At 53.8% G+C, this 11,864-nt stretch overlaps 1 long non-coding RNA gene across 2 annotated transcripts; it reads right to left on the reverse strand.

Annotated features, from left to right (window-relative positions):
• Positions 1-9,241: 9,241 nt before the first annotated feature.
• LOC127046569 (uncharacterized) lies at positions 9,242-10,696 on the reverse strand. Of its 2 annotated transcripts, none has more exons than XR_007773129.1 (3): positions 10,671-10,696; positions 9,776-9,789; positions 9,242-9,299 (listed from the first exon to the last, which is right to left on the reverse strand). It is a non-coding gene; the product is annotated as an uncharacterized LOC127046569 (long non-coding RNA). The 2 variants fall into 2 exon arrangements; XR_007773128.1 differs by lacking the exon at positions 10,671-10,696 and adding an exon at positions 10,401-10,426.
• Positions 10,697-11,864: the final 1,168 nt, after the last annotated feature.

Genomic DNA, 11,864 nt, shown 5'->3' on the forward strand with positions numbered 1-11,864 from the left:
ACTCATAGACTCATAGGTCAGAAGGGACCAATCTGATCATCTAGTCTGACCTCCTGCACAAGGCAGGCCACAGAACCCCACCCATCCAATTTTATACAAACACAATATAAAAATACACGATAAAAATATAATATGAAAATCTATCACCTAATTCTAAAAGTGCTGACTTAGTGAGTTTGACATTAATGCTCTGTTGGGGAAGATGCAGCATTCCGACTGATACTAACATTGGTTGCAAAGCCTCATCCCATCCTTGTTGCACAGGAGTTGTGCTATTGAATCTTTCCTGTTCTGCTGTGATCACAGGTACACCCTTCCCTCCTGTATTAGCCTTTCTTTACGGCTGCAGAGTGGCAAAGAATTGTTTTCCAGCCATCACAGATTCATAGAAATGTCAGGCTGGAAGGGACCTTGAGAGATCACCACATCCAGCCCCATGCACAGGGGCAGGACCAAGTATAACTCAGATCATCCCAGATAGGTGTTTGTCAAGGCTCTTCTTAAAAGCCTCCAGTGACGGAGATTCCACAACCTCCCTTGGAAACCTATTCCAGAGCTTAACTACTCTTAGAATTAGAAAGATTTTCCTAAAATCTAACCTAAATCTCCCTTGGAGGTGCAGATTAAGCCCATTGCTTCATGTCCTGCCTTCAGTGAACATGGAGAACAATTGATCACTGTCCTCTTTATAACAGCTCTGAACATATTTGAAAACTATCAGGTCCCTTCTCCATCTGCTTTTCTCAAGATTAAACATGCCCAGTTTTTTAAACCTTTTCTCAGAGGTTTTCTAAACTCTTTATCATTTTTGTTGCTCTCCTTTGGCCTCTCTCCAATTTGTCCACATGTTTTCTAAAGCTGTGTCACTCAGAAATGGATGCAGTACTCCAGCTGGGGCCTCACCGGTGCCCAGCAGAGTAGGACAGTTACCTCCTTTGTCTTACATCTGACGCTTCTATTAATACACCCCAGAACGCTATTCGCCTTTTATCGCAGCTGCATCACATTGTTGGCTCATATTCAATTTGTGATTCACTATAACCCCAGATCCTTTTCAGCAATACTGCTACCTAGCCGATTATTCCCCATTTTGTAGTTGTGCATTTGATTTTTCCTTTCTAAGTGAAGTTCTTTGCACTTATCTTTATTGAATGTCATCTTTTTGATTTCCGACCAATTCTCTTTCTTTGTCAAGGTCCTTTTGCATTCTAATCCTGTCCTCAAAAGTGCTTTCAAACCCTCTCATCTTGGGGTCATCTACTAATTTTATAAGCGTGCTCTTCACTTCATTATTCAAGTAATTAATTAAAATATTGACTATTACCAGACCTAGGAGAGAATCCTGGGGATCCCCTATAGATAAGTCCCCCCCAGTTTGACAGGGAGCCATTGATAACTGCTTTTTGAGTAGGGTTTTTCAACTACTTGTGCACCCACCTTATAGTAATTTCATCTAGGCCACATTTCCCTAGTTTGCTTACAAGAACATTGTGTTGGACTGTGCCACCAGCCTTCCTGAAATCAACATTTATCACAGCTTCAGCTTTCTCCCTACCCATTAGGTCACTTAACCTGTCAAAAAAGGAAATTTGGTTGGCTTGGCAGGATTTGTTCTTGACAAATCCTTGTTGGCTATTCCTTATTATCCTTCAGACCCTTCAAAATTGGTTCTTTAACCATTTGTTCCCATAGCTTTCCAATATTAGACTGACTTGTCTATCATTCCCCCCATTCTCTTTGTTCCCCTTTAATGACAGGTTCTATGTTTGCCCTTCTGCGACTTCACCTGTCCTCCAGGAGTTCTCAAAGATAGTCGTTAATAGTTCTGATATTGCTTCAGCTATTTACTTACGTACCCTATGATGAATTTCATCTCCAACTTGAATACATCTAACTTATCTAAATATTCATTAACCAGTCCTTTCCCTGTCTTGGCTTGTGTTCCTCTTTTTGTGAAGAGAGAAGCAAAACCGGCATTAAACACCTGCTCGTCTGTTATTAGCTCTCCACCTCCACTAACTCGCCGGGCCTGCACGTCCCTTTGTCTCTCTTGCTCCTGACGTACTTGTAGAACCTCTTTTTATTGCCTTTATGGTCCTTGCTGGGTGTAGCTCATTTTGTGCCTTAGCCTTTCTGATTTTGTCCCTACCTGCTTGTGCTGGTCTTTTGTGCTCCTCCTTAGCAATTTATCCAAGTTTCCACTTTTTGCAGAATTTCTCTTGATTTTCAAGCCATTAAAGGGCTCCTGTTAGTCAGAATCACTTCTAAAACGGTTACTTCCTCCACGTGCTGAAATGAATCGTTGTCCCTGATACAGCACAAGAACCTATTGGACACCTTGTTTTGCCATATTGTTTTTCCAAACAGATGTGTGGGTAGTTAAAATCCTTCATTACTTCCAGGTCACATGTGTTGGATATTTGTTATTTGTTCCAGAAGTGCCTCATCCGCCGCCTCCTCCTGATTTAATGGTCTAGTGAACCCCACCTTGACATCACCCCTGTTTTTTCCCCTTTTACCTTCATCCAGAAACTTTCAACTGCTCTGTTTCTCCCCTCCTTCTGGACCTCAGACAAGTGTATATATTCTTGGTGTGCAATGCACCACCTCTTCCTTTTTTTCCCTGCTTGTCCTTCATGAACAAGCTGTTACCCCTCTATACCAATATTCCAGGCAGGAGATTTATCCCACCAAAACTCTGTGATTCCAGTTAAATCATAATTTAGTTTATGAACTAATGCTTCCAGTTAGATTCATAGACATTAAGGTCAGCAGGGACCATCATTATCATCTAGTCTGACCTTCTGCACATCACAGGTCACAGAACCTCACCCATCCGCTCCTGTAACCTCTGGCTGAGTTACTGAAGTCCTCAAATCATGATTTAAAGCCTTCAAGTTACAGGGAATCCACCATTTATATTAGTTTAAACCTGCAAGTGACTCATGCCCCATGCTGCAGAGGAAGGTGAAACCCCCTCCCAGGGTTTCTGCTACTCTGACCCAAGGGGAAAATCCTTCTTGACCCCAAGTATGGTGATCAGTTGGACTCTGAGCATACAGGTAGGACCCACCAGGCAGACACCTGGGAAAGAATTCTCTGTGTTAACTCAAAGCCCTGCCCAGCTAGTGTCCCATCACCAGCTATTGGGGATTTTTGCTACTGGCAGTCGCCGATGGGCCACACACCATTGTAAGCAGTAATGCCATACCAGCCCCTCCATAAACTTATCAAGCTCAGTCTTGAAGCCAGGTAGGTTTTTTGCCCTCACTGCTCCCCTTGGCAGGCTGCTACAGAACTTCACTCCTCTGATGGTTAGAAACCTTTGTCTCATTTCAAGCCTAAACTTCCTGATGGGCAGTTTCTATCTGTTTGTTCTTGTGTCCACACTGGTGCTTAACTCTAATAACTCCTCTCCCTCCCTGGTGTTTGTCTCTCTGATGTATTTATAGAGAGCAGTCAGACTCATAGACTCATAGACTCATAGGTCAGAAGGGACCAATCTGATCATCTAGTCTGACCTCCTGCACAAGGCAGGCCACAGAACCCCACCCATCCAATTTTATACAACCCCTATCCCAGGACCGAGTTATTGAAATCCTCAAAAATGGTTTGAAGACCTCAAGCTGCAGAGACACCACCAGCAAGCGACCCGTGCCCCACGCTGCAGGGGAAGGCGAAAAACCTCCAGGGCACCTGCCAATCCCCCCTGGAGGAAAATTCCTTCCCGACCCCAAATATGGCGATCAGCTAAACCCTGAGCATGTGGGCAAGAGTCACCAGCCAGCACCCAAGAAGGAATTCTCCGCAGCAACTCAGTACCCATCGCATGCAACATCTCCCCGCAGACCATTGAGCAGACCTGTCTGGTGGTAATTCAAGATCAATTGCCCAAATTAACGATCCTATCATAACATCCCCTCCATATACTTATCAAGCTTTGTCTTAAAGCCAGGAAAGTCTTTTGCCCCTACTACTTCCCTCGGAAGGCTATTCCAGATCTCCCCTCAGCCTTCATTTGGTTTGGCTAAACAAGCCAAGCTCCTTGAGTTTCCTCTTGTAAGGTGGGTTTTCCATTTCTCAGATCATCCTGATAGTCTTTCTCTTCCTGTTTATTCCCTGTACTCCTCGTATTTCTGTACAGACATCTAAGATGTTGAGCAGATTCCCCTATTGTTTCCCCTCTTGTTGTTCCTACGACCTGACTGTAATTCCCTCCCCCTACACACACACACTTTGAGCCCTCTGTTAAGGTCACCTTTTCTAAACTTACCTTTGGGCTTTTGTCACCTCCCCCCTTTGAACCGAGTGTAAAGCCTTCCTCACTAGGTTGGTGAGTGGGTGCGTGAAGAGGCTGTTTCCCTTCTTGGTCAAGCGGAGCCCATCTCTAAGGTAGACTTCATCCCAGAACAGCATCCCATGATCGAGGAAGCTGAAGCCTTCCTGTTGACCCCATCTGTGCAGCCATGCATTCATCACCAGGATGCATGTGTCCCTGCCTGGGCCCTTATTCTCAACCTGGAGAATGGACGGGAACACAATCTGTGTCCCTAACTCCTTCACTCCCAGGGCCTTGTAGTCACCACTGACCTGCTCAGGGTCAGGCCTGGCAGCATCGTTAGTGCCCAGGAGCAGCATGGAGTATTGTCCAAGGGGAGAACGCTCCTTGTCAACCTTTCCATAACGTTTCAGATGCAGCCTACCTCCCAGGATGCACAGTCAATCTGTGGAACTCCTTGCCTGAGGAGGTTGTGAAGGCTGGGACTATAACAGGGTTTAAAAGAGAACCTCTATGAATTTATCCAGTTAAGCCCATTAATGGCTATTAGCCAGGATGGGTAAGGAATGGTGTCCCTAGCATGTTTGTCAGAGGGTGGAGATGGATGGCAGGAGAGAGATCACTTGATCATTACCTGTTAGGTTCACTCTCTCTGGGGCACCTGGCATTGGCCACTGTCGGCAGACAGGATACCGGGCTAGATGGACCATTGGTCTGACCCAGTACATCCGTTCTTATGTTCTTATGTCACGTCAAGTTGACAAATGGATGCCTCCATTCCCCTCAGAAGGGAGTCCATGAGCACCAGCACCTAATGCTGCCATCTTTTGGGTGTCTTCTTGTCACCCCATGTTTCCAGTACAGCATACTGGCTCTTACTTGCGATGGATGGGGGGACTGGGAGGGGTAGGGAGGGGAGCATTGTCTACAGCTTGAGGTTGCTTGTAGCCAGTCTCCTCCCCACAGAGCAGCTGGTTTTCCTTCCTCCTCCAGTGCTGCCGTAGTTGGCTATCATCCTCCGTCTCAGATATCTCCACGTGCGTCCTGTCAATGAAGCCCCTGCGATCCCGGATGCTATGCTGACCATCTCCTTCTGCAGCTCTTTGACCTGCTCCCTGAGGGACTCCACCCAGAGACACCTCTCAGGCCAGGTGGTTTCCCCTGGCTGGCTTTGTCAGCGAGGACATGCAGGCTGCATTCCCAGCAAGTCAAGTCCAGGACCCGGGTGGAAGCCACCAGGCTCAGGATATCTGTCTGGCGGGGCCCCCACAGGTGCAGGCAGGGGCAAAGCTAGCAGCAGTGTCGGCGACGGGCCATGGTCCTCCCATTGTGGGTTCCTCTTTGTAGAACACCCAGCAAGTTAACAACCTGCCTGCCTGCCTGCCTGTGCTGGTGAACTCACCTGGCTAACTCCCTTCGACTCACAAGCCATGTGTCTTACTATCCACTGGGAGTCCAAATGCTTCTGAAAGCCTCAGCCCCCTCACCTCCTCAAGGGTGACTCTCCCCCTCTCACCCAGCCACTGGCGTCTTCAGAAAAACCTGTCCTGGATCTTAACCAGAGATGGACAAAATATTGGCCCCCGGCACTCCTCAAACTTGGAGGAACTTGGCATCTGGACCCCAACCTTGTAGTCCAGGGTGGAAGTAGCAGGAGCAGTGTTAAGAAAGGCTTCGCTCAGCGAGAAATGTCTGTGTAAGGAGTTCGTTAGTAGATAAGGTGCCAATAGATGATGCACCAAGATACAGAGCGTAGCTCCTGGGTTTTGTAGCACCAGTTAAATGACTTGATACTGTCCCCTGCAAAGGGCTTCTTGTGTGCAGCTCTTTCCATGGAGCTGTTACAATGGTAAGAGCCGTGGGCTCTGCAGAAGAGGAAGTCCCTGTCCTCCTTGGCTAGCATGGTGAGAATTCCCAGCGAGGGACACTCTCTGGATGCATGTAAGGGCCACAAAACCCACGTAAGTAGCCAGGACAAGACTCCCCCATGTAGGCAGTGTGTGAGAAAGGCAGCACTCCGCAAACCCTCTCACAAGGCCTCATGCAAGAGGCCTGCTGGGGGAATGTCAGGGGCAAGCCGGGGCAGAAGGGGCTGCTTTTGGTCACCCGCTCATTCTGCAGTAGGCTTGGATCTGAGCACTGCCAAGCCCCCAGTGTGGGAAATCCAGAGCTGAATTTGAACCCAACGTGCTGCACCAGGGCTCCTGATTTTATTTTTTAATTTTATTTATTTATTAATTTTTGTACCTGCCAGCACAACCTTAACTAAGAGCTGCCCTTAAATGTTCACAACTTGGAATAAAGAGACTCAAATCCTCAATTTCTACAAGGTCACAGAAAGTGTCCTCCTTTCAAGGGCTATCTGTCCCCATACACCCCATATCTATCTATCTATGAGTTTTCTGTAGTATCCACCACAGTAGTAGCGAAGGGACCGGAACGATACCGTGCCTTGATCTCAGATACCAATCACCTGTCCTCAGCCTAGGAATTATAGCCAAAAAGTCATCCCTCAAATATTCACCCATTACCTTAGCTCACCATCAGCGAGGGCATGTCATGGCTTTTTGTGGGCTATTTGGCCGTGATTACTCCAGTGATATCTCCCGGGTGGGTTCGCGACTGTTTGTCTCAATGCTGTAATGACCAATTACGGAGCCTATAAATTCTGTAATGACCAGTTACTGAACCTATAGAACGGAGCAGCCAGGTACTGATCTCTTGCATTATTTGATCCATTACAGATTATAACAGAAACTCCTGGCAATGCTACTCGAGTTAATGGCCCGTGTGTCTATTCTGGATATGAAAGGGTAGCCTTAGGAATGCATATGGAACAATTGCATGGCCCATATACTGCACATCCCACTGCTTCTGCCTCATTCTTTTTCTCCCTGAATGGTCCTCAGGGAGGAGGTCAGGCGTGTGGCAGCTCCAAGGTCAAAGTGGATGATGATGGGTGATGGAATTTAATCGCCCTGAAAGTGAGAAACTAGCTGCCCTGGCTGAGGCAACGGCATGGCACAGAGATGACACATGCAAGCTTCTGGAGTGTCCGTCCGCAGCTCCTGCCCTCCCTCCCTGCTACTCCAGTCCTGGGACTCCCCACAGCTCTGCAGGTGCAGTGCAATCCAGACCTGCAGCCCCATGCCGGCTACAACCGTCCTGGGCTGTACACCTCTAGCTCTGCCAATGCCGCTTGGTCCTATCCCGCAGCCCCCCTGCTATCCCAGGCCCGGCTTCCCCACGCACGTCTGCTAGTGCACCTCAGTCCTGCCCCGCAGCCCCCCTGCTATCCCAGTCCTGACTTCCCCACGCACCTCCGCCAGTGCACCTCAGTCCTGTCCCACAGCCCCCCTGTTACCCCAGTCCTGGCTTCCCCACACACCTCCGCCGGTGCACTTCAGTCCTGCCCCACAGCCCCCCTGCTATCCCAGTCCTGGCTTCCCCACGCACCTCTGCCAGTGCACCTCAGTCCTGTCCCACAGCCCCCCTGCTACCCCAGTCCTGGCTTCCCCACGCACCTCCGCCAGTGCACCTCAGTCCTGCCCCACAGCCCCCCTGCTATCCCAGGCCTGGCTTCCCCACGCACCTCCACTGGTGCACCTCAGTCCTGCCCCGCAGCCCCCCTGCTACCCCAGTCCTGGCTTCCCCACGCACCTCCACCAGTGCACCTCAGTCCTGTCCCACAGCCCCCCTGTTACCCCAGTCCTGGCTTCCCCACGCACCTCCACCAGTGCACCTCAGTCCTGCCCCACAGCCCCCCTGCTATCCCAGTCCTGGCTTCCCCACGCACCTCCGCCAGTGCACCTCAGTCCTGCCCCACAGCCCCCCTGCTATCCCAGGCCTGGCTTCCCCACGCACCTCCACTGGTGCACCTCAGTCCTGCCCCGCAGCCCCCCTGCTACCCCAGTCCTGGCTTCCCCACGCACCTCCGCTGGTGCACCTCAGTCCTGTCCCACAGCCCCCCTGTTACCCCAGTCCTGGCTTCCCCACGCACCTCCACCAGTGCACCTCAGTCCTGTCCCACAGCCCCCCTGTTACCCCAGTCCTGGCTTCCCCACGCACCTCTGCCAGTGCACCTCAGTCCTGTCCCACAGCCCCCCTGTTACCCCAGTCCTGGCTTCCCCACGCACCTCTGCCAGTGCACCTCAGTCCTGCCCCACAGCTCCCCTGCTACTCCAGTCCTGGCTTCCCCACGCACCTCCACCGGTGCACCTCAGTCCTGCCCCGCAGCTGCCCTGCTACCCCAGTCCTGGCTTCCCCACACACCTCCTCTGGTGCACCTCAGTCCTGCCCCACAGCCCCCCTGCTACCCCAGTCCTGGCTTCCCCACACACCTCCGCCGGTGCACCTCAGTCCTGCCCCGCAGCCCCCCTGCTATCCCAGTCCTGGCTTCCCCACGCACCTCCGCCGGTGCACCTCAGTCCTGTCCCGCAGCCCCCCTGCTATCCCAGTCCTGGCTTCCCCACGCACCTCCGCCGGTGCACCTCAGTCCTGTCCCGCAGCCCCCCTGCTACCCCAGTCCTGGCTTCCCTACGCACCTCCGCCGGTGCACCTCAGTCCTGCCCCACAGCCCCCCTGCTATCCCAGTCCTGGCTTCCCCACGCACCTCTGCCAGTGCACCTCAGTCCTGTCCCACAGCCCCCCTGTTACCCCAGTCCTGGCTTCCCCACGCACCTCTGCCAGTGCACCTCAGTCCTGCCCCACAGCTCCCCTGCTACTCCAGTCCTGGCTTCCCCACGCACCTCCACCGGTGCACCTCAGTCCTGCCCCGCAGCTGCCCTGCTACCCCAGTCCTGGCTTCCCCACACACCTCCTCTGGTGCACCTCAGTCCTGCCCCACAGCCCCCCTGCTACCCCAGTCCTGGCTTCCCCACACACCTCCGCCGGTGCACCTCAGTCCTGCCCCGCAGCCCCCCTGCTATCCCAGTCCTGGCTTCCCCACGCACCTCCGCCGGTGCACCTCAGTCCTGTCCCGCAGCCCCCCTGCTATCCCAGTCCTGGCTTCCCCACGCACCTCCGCCGGTGCACCTCAGTCCTGTCCCGCAGCCCCCCTGCTACCCCAGTCCTGGCTTCCCCACGCACCTCCGCCGGTGCACCTCAGTCCTGCCCCACAGCCCCCCTGCTATCCCAGTCGTGGCTTCCCCACATACCTCCGCTGGTGCACCTCAGTCCTGCCCCGCAGCCCCCCTGCTACCCCAGTCCTGGCTTCCCCACGCACCTCCGCCGGTGCACCTCAGTCCTGCCCCACAGCCCCCCTGCTATCCCAGTCCTGGCTTCCCCACGCACCTCTGCCAGTGCACCTCAGTCCTGCCCCGCAGCTGCCCTGCTACCCCAGTCCTGGCTTCCCCACACACTTCCACTGGTGCACCTCAGTCCTGTCCCGCAGCCCCCCTGCTATCCCAGTCCTGGCTTCCCCATGCACCTCCGCCAGTGCACCTCAGTCCTGCCCCACAGCTCCCCTGCTACTCCAGTCCTGGCTTCCCCACGCACCTCTGCCAGTGCACCTCAGTCCTGTCCCGCAGCCCCCCTGCTATCCCAGTCCTGGCTTCCCCACGCACCTCCGCCAGTGCACCTCAGTCCTGCCCCGCAGCCCCTCTGCTATCCCAGTCCTGGCTTCCCCACGCACCTCCGCCGGTGCACCTCAGTCCTGCCCCACAGCCCCTCTGCTATCCCAGTCCTGGCTTCCCCACGCACCTCCACTGGTGCACCTCAGTCCTGCCCCGCAGCCTCCCTGCTACCCCAGTCCTGGCTTCCCCACGCACCTCCACCGGTGCACCTCAGTCCTGCCCTGCAGCCTCCCTGCTATCCCAGTCCTGGCTTCCCCACGCGCTCCGCCAGTGCACCTCAGTCCTGCCCCGCAGCCTTCCTGCTACCCGAGTCCTGGCTTCCCCACGCACCTGCACCGGTGCACCTCAGTCCTGCCCCGCAGCCTCCCTGCTACCCCAGTCCTGGCTTCCCCACGCACCTCCACTGGTGCATCTCAGTCCTGCCCCGCAGCCTCCCTGCTACCCCAGTCCTGGCTTCCCCACTCACCTCCACCAGTGCACCTCAGTCCTGCCCCGCAGCCCCCCTGCTATCCCAGTCCTGGCTTCCCCACACACCTCCGCTGGTGCACCTCAGTCCTGCCCCGCAGCCCCCCTGCTACCCCAGTCCTGGCTTCCCCACGCACTCCGCCAGTGCACCTCAGTCCTGCCCCACAGCCCCTCTGCTATCCCAGTCCTGGCTTCCCCACGCACTCCGCCAGTGCACCTCAGTCCTGCCCCACAGCCCCTCTGCTATCCCAGTCCTGGCTTCCCCACGCACCTCCACTGGTGCATCTCAGTCCTGCCTCGCAGCCCCCCTGCTATCCCAGTCCTGGCTTCCCCACGCACCTCCACCGGTGCACCTCAGTCCTGCCCCGCAGCCCCCCTGCTACCCCAGTCCTGGCTTCCCCACGCACCTCCACCGGTGCACCTCAGTCCTGCCCCACAGCCCCCCTGCTATCCCAGTCCTGGCTTCCCCACACATCTCCGCCAGTGCACTTCAGTCCTGCCCCGCAGCCCCCCTGCTACTCCAGTCCTGGCTTCCCCACGCACCTCCACTGGTGCACCTCAGTCCTGCCCTGCAGCCCCTGCCTCCTGCATTATAGGTCCTTGCGTGGAAGATGCAGAGTATCCCCGGGGGGGGGTTAAAGAGGGCATTAACCAGGCCCTGCCGGGGGGGGCAGGGGCAGCCTGTGGAGTTTTGTATGGCAAACGCTCTCCAGTTTAATTAAGGCATTGAGGGCCACAGTTAAACAGAGAGAGACGAGGAAATGCTAAGGCCAGCTAATTTCTTAAACTGCTCTTTGGCACCTGCTAAAACTTACCTCATGTAGCAAATTAAAAATGCTGAGAGATGGCCAATAAAAAACCCTTCTTCTCTGTAATTTCAGCCAGCCGAGTCGCTCTGTGAATTAATTAATGGTGGGAAATGGGGCTCGTTCGATTCAGGAACGATTAGAAAGGAGATGGATATGTACAGCCGGGCTGCGCTCTGGACTCACACTCCCATCCCACAGAGTTACAAGGGCTCAGGGCCGCAAGGAGCTTTCCTGGACACCTGTGTAACCTCGGTCCCCTCTCTGCCGGCCCATTTGCCCTCTTCTCCTACCCTCAGCTTTGCACTTTCTGACATGCTGCCCATGGCATGCACTTCCTGCCCCAACCCATGACAGCCCTACCCTGCCCTCCTCCAAATCCCTCTGCAAGACCTACTTTGGCCCTGGCTTGGTCCAATTTCAGATGGAGTGTCTCCTTCTGGCAAACATGCCATGTCTCTGGGTCGATGCAGGAAACACTGAATGTCTATCTGTGGCGTGCAGGGGTTCCAGCTAACAGGCCCTTCCCACCTTAAAATCTCCTACCTATATGATGCTGTGGGTAAATTACAGCCTGAACATGGTTACTCAGGTGAGCACCAGCAACTACGGATCTTTAATAGCTATTGTTTACTGATACTAATGCCCCACCTCAAAATCTGAAAATGGTGCCCATAGTTAATCTATGTAACCATGTCTTTCTAGTCTATCATCTGCCCACCGCCACTTCCTTCCCTTTTT

This window comes from Gopherus flavomarginatus, chromosome 3, assembly GCF_025201925.1.
Source record: "Gopherus flavomarginatus isolate rGopFla2 chromosome 3, rGopFla2.mat.asm, whole genome shotgun sequence".
In the NCBI taxonomy this organism is placed as follows: domain Eukaryota; kingdom Metazoa; phylum Chordata; order Testudines; family Testudinidae; genus Gopherus; species Gopherus flavomarginatus.